The sequence below is a fragment of the Chrysochloris asiatica genome, unplaced genomic scaffold, assembly GCF_000296735.1.
Source record: "Chrysochloris asiatica unplaced genomic scaffold, ChrAsi1.0 scaffold00149, whole genome shotgun sequence".
In the NCBI taxonomy this organism is placed as follows: Eukaryota; Metazoa; Chordata; class Mammalia; order Afrosoricida; family Chrysochloridae; genus Chrysochloris; species Chrysochloris asiatica.
Genome location: NW_006408667.1, coordinates 8,456,372 through 8,461,848, shown reverse-complemented (window position 1 = coordinate 8,461,848; position 5,477 = coordinate 8,456,372).

Sequence of the window (5,477 nt, the reverse complement as noted above, 5' to 3'; positions counted from 1 at the left end):
ACATCATACTGCTTTGTAAAAGGAATCTTCAGGCCATCTGAATGGGGCCTAAGAAACAGCTCACTGATTTCAAAGGAAGGATTCCCGGTAGAGCTGTGGATGAGATGCTGGGCTGCTAACTGCAAGGTCAGCTGTTTAAACCCACCAGCTGCTCTGTGTGAGAAAGAGGAGACTGTCTGCCCCATAAAGATTTACAGTGTTAGAAACCCTAGTTACGGTTGTCATGAGTCTGAGTTGACTTGATGGCAGTGGGCTTCGGTTTCAAAGAAGGTATTACTCTTCTTTGGGGTGACATTTACCAAGCATGATGTCTTTCTCCAGGTCCCTCCTGATAGCATATGCAGAGCACAAGAGATGAGGTCTTACTATCCTCTCGTCTAAGGAGAATTCTGGTTATATTTTTTTGAATACAGATTTGTTTGTTCTTCTGGCACTCCAGGATTCTTTCAATATTCTTCACCAACGCCATTATTCTAAAACATAAGTTCTTCAGTTTTCCTTTTTCATTGTCCGGCTTTTGAATGCATATGAGGTCATTGAAATTTTCATTGCTTGGGCTAGGCACCCCTTAGCTTTTTAACACTTTAAAGCAATCTCTTGCAGCAGACTTGTCCAATGCAACATGTCATTTGATTTTTTTGACTGCAGCTTCCCTAGGTATTAAGACTGCAGTTTGTAGCCTTTCTACATCCCCTGACCAAGAATGGATTCAATTCAACTTATTTCTTTAAGAGAGAGCTGGTAAAGAGAGAACTTTTATGTCCATAATATGAAAGTAAGCTTAACTGAATGTCTACAGGACTCTGCAAACCTCTATTAAGGATGATAATGGATATATACATGCATACCTCGCAGATACTGCTGGTTTAGTTCCAGACCATTACAACAAAGTGAATACCACAATGAAGCTAGTTACATGAACTTTTTGGTTTCCCAGAGCATACAAAAGTTATGTTTACAGTACCCCATGGTCTATTAAATGTGCAATAACATTATGAAGCAGTTTGAAATAGTGTGAGAATTACAAACTGTAACACAGGGGCATGAAGTGAGCACACACTCTTGGAAAATGGCACCAACAGACTTGTTCGATGAAGTGTTGCCACAGACTTTCTTTTTGTAAAAAAAAACCATCGTATCTGAGAAGCACGATAAAGCAAAGAGCAATAACATCAGATGCGTCTGTGTTGTGCTATCTGTTCCCTGTCACTCTGGTATTTCCAAAAGGAGGAGGAAAAACTAATTTGCATTTTAAAGGGCTTTCTTTGAATGGCAGCTCAATCCATGGAGATTGCAAGTTGATTATACAAGGTTAGGAATATTTGTCCACTGACTGAGATCATGTAGCTGAAGGATCCCGGCATTGTTCACCCTGCACTAGGAAGCCTTGACGTAGGAATGCATTCTTCTTTTTAGAGAAAAGTTGAGACCAAGTCTTTGTGTCCTGGCAGGAGAAAAGAATAAAACTTGACCTCCTTTTGTTCCAACAATAGCCTGCTACTGCCTGATCCCATTGTCTCAACGTGTGTATCATCTCTCGGTCGTCAACTCTCCTTCCAGGACAGAGCTGCATTTTCCTAGTAGCATTACTTTGCTATTTAGTGGCCTTTTTCATCTGGTTCTGAAAGTTAAAAAAAATAAATAAATAAAGAAGAAGAAGACCATGGAACATGTGGAAGCTGGAAACTATTCATTCAGTTATTTATAAATAAATGGAAACTGACAGGTACCTCTTCAGAAAATGTTTACTATACGGACAAGTGTTGATGACGTGGGTTGAAAGACACAGTCTGGTGCCACCAGACCAGCTGCTCCTTCAGTAGTCACCATTGTGCAGCCTCTCCTGTTCACTTGGGCTTGGCACATGCATTTCCAGCCGGCCTCACATTACGTCTCCAGGATACTTTATCTCTGATACTGTCTGTCAGAGACAATGGATGAGTCTTTTTACCAGGCCTGAAAGCTTGAGCTTTGTGTGTGCTTGATCTCTTGTGCTGCTGCTGCCTACATAATGGCTGGTGCCTGATGCCAATGGATGCATCTGCTGTTGGCCCAGCAACTTTGCTTCATGGAAATGGCACTTGGTTTTTTGTTCTTCTTGCTGCTGGTCTGACATTTGCTAAACCGGACAAACTGTTTTTGTTTTCAGTAGCAAAGAAGCACTGCTCATTGCTCAGCTAGGGGAGTGGTGGAGTAAGCTGTTAGATTTGTAGTAGATTTCAGACTGCCTCAAATCACGCATCTTGGGTGATTCCTTCTCCACTACTGGACATGGTGTGATTTGGGGGCTGATTGGATTCCCTGAGAATGCACTGATCCCCCATATGAACTCTGGACTGCAGAGTCCTGTTGCACAATTCCAACAAAGGGATTGTAATTGTATCTACCTAGCCATTAGTCTAGCGTAGTGGTTACGAATTGAGCTGCTAACCTCAGGGACAACAGTTCGAAACTACCAGCTGTTCCATGGGAGAAAGATGAGGCTTTCTGCTCCTGTAAAGATTTACAGCCTCAGAAACCCTATGCAGGGTTGCTGTGAGTCGGAACCAACTCCAAGGCACATAACAACAACAACAACATCCATTAGTCACTCAACATGCATGTATTGAGGGCAAAGATTCTCCTTGACTGTTTTCAGAGCAAACATGGCCTTACTGATACCTTGGCTTCAGACTTAGTGCTATCAGAGCTATGAGGCAATACATTTCTATTGTATTAAACCACATGACTGTGGTATTTGTTACAACAACCCTAGAAAACCAATCAGTAACTGAATCCTCTTTGTATCCTGCATTCTAGCAGACCCTAGCTTCTGGCAATTTCCAGCAGTCCTTGGAGTTGCTTTTCTTATAAGAATACCATTCCAGTCTCCGATCCAGCTTCACATGATCTTTCCCCTGTGTGTCTGTGTCCAAATTTCCTTCTTTATTTAAAGTAAAGACATCAGTCTTTGGATTAGAGCCCACATTAATCTAATATGACCTCATCTTAACTTGCTTACATCTGCAAAGACCCTCTTTCCAATGATGTCATGTTCGTAGGTACCCAGGGTTAAGACTTCAACATATCTTTTGAGAGACATAATTCAACCAGCAACAATTACAATCCCTGTTTTAGAATTCTATAATTTGATTGAATACACACACACATACACACATATGAAGGTATTATTTTGAGCTAAAGCGTCTAGGGACCCCTTCCTTAGAGGAAGTGAAATGTAAACCCAATGTGAAAGACTGAGTTGAGTGAACCCAGATGGATAAAAACCCAGTGATAAACAAAGCTATTCTTGGATACACAATGGCTGTTTTAGAAACTGAAGAACCTTATGTCTTTGAAAATCACATTTTTAATACACAGGATGCACCATATCATTTTATGTTTGTTTGCTGTATCCTTCAGAGACCTCAGTAAGCTGAAGGGGAAGGGAAGAGACCAGTATATATATATATTTTTTTAACATCTTTTGTTTGTCATATTTATGTATATAAAATATGAAACATATCATTATATATATATATGTTTTTGAATGAATACACACATAGACACAAAGGAGCTTCAAAAATCCCATTATTTTTTAATACCATTTTCCATAGTTTTTTTGTAGCTCTCTCATGTATGTGTTTGTGTGTATATATATAAACATTATACAAGTGGGCTTTAAAGAGTCCATGAAAACATCCCATTATCTTTTCATTCCATTTTCTGTGAACATTTAGAAGACCCCTTGTGTAGTTGTAGTTGTTGCTGGATGCCATCAAGTCAATTCTGACTCATAGCAACTCCACGTAATAGAGTAGAAATCTCCTTGGAGTTTTCCAAAATGTATTTTTTACAAGAGTCCTGGTGTGGTCCTATAGGGTAATGTGCTGGACAGCATGGTCAGTTTGAGCTGTAAGGTTGGTGATTCAAGTCTACCAGCTGCTCCTCAGAAATCCTACATACAGGGTTACTATGAGTCGGAACAGACTCGACAGTACTTACCAACAATAGCAATTCTTTATAGGAGCATTTTGACAGGTTTTTTTTTCCCCATGGAGTTGTTGTTGTTGTTGTTGTTGTTAAGTGCTATAGAATCACTTCTGACTCAGCAACCCTGTATAGGATTTCTAAGGAGTGGATGGTGAATTTTCACCACAGACTTCATAGCTCAATCCGATGGTGAGGTCAAGTGCTTATGCTGGATGGGCCCAAATCACCAGCATAGGTAATCTCATTTTATTCTCACAGCCTTATGAGTGATATTTTATTGCCCCACTTATAGATGAGGAAACTAAGACTTTCAGAGTCTTAAACAGAGAGGTTAAATCACTTATCCACATCTCACAGTGAAACCATTAGCAGTAATTCATACACAACTGATTGCTTACTTGATTTTAGGGTGGACAAGAGAATAGAAAAATTCAGTGTCAATGATTCTAATAAAGCAAATGTTTGAAATACTGCTTGTTAGATGAATGGCATATTGCCAGAAATTACAAAAGCGAATTAACATGAAAAAGAAAAAAACAAAAACAAAATCAAGAGGCAGTAAAAGTAATAACATGGAAAAACTAATGCTAATCCCTCAAGAAACATGTGTCATAGGTATGCTATATGTCATAGGTAAAACAAGACATGCATGCTTGTGTGTGTGTGTGTGTGTGTAGTGTTGGGGGTATATTCTTTTGAATTTGGTACACTCTGTACACTTTAGATACTTGTTAACAAGTCAATGTCTGATAGCTAAATTTATTTAATTATCTGATGTAATGAAAATTTTATTACCAAATAAAGAATAGTTTCCTCAGACTTTCAAGGTGATAGATGTTCCATAGATAAGTATTACATAGGGAAACCCAAAATAGCTCACTGCAAAACTGATGAGCCAAAAATATACAGGATAGGGGAGAAAATGGAGACTTGAACCATTAACTTTAGTGATGGTTCACAAATTTTCCTCTGTAGGTTACTCTACCCTATCTTTCCATGGCCTCTTCTTTTAGAGTTGTGGTCCTTTCATACCCTTGACCATCAATTTCTGATATTTTGCCTGAATGAAGTAATGAGCATTCCTATACGCCATAGCCCATGGCAGTGGCTGACTGGGGAATGCAGTGATGTTGCTTGTGCAAGATGTTGCTTGCAGACTGTGACTTTCCCCAGTGTCCTTTAGCTAGTCTTGGAGAATTTCCAGAGGGATAGTCTCTTAGGGTAAACACCCACTCTTTCCATAACCCCTGGCTGGAAACATCACCTGGTTCTTATGTGTCCTGCTACTGGGTCTTTATTTTGGATCTATACTCAGATCAGTTAGAGTGAGCACGTCTGGGCCTACAGCCAGGACCAAAGAGAACATGACTTGATGCCACTTTTTCAAGACTTTGTCCTTATGAGTTTTCTGAAAGCAAGTCAATACATAAATGCCTTTGCCCCTCCCGAGGATCATCTGTATTCAGCGGAACTCGACTGTGAGGCTTTTCTCTTAAAACTTCTCA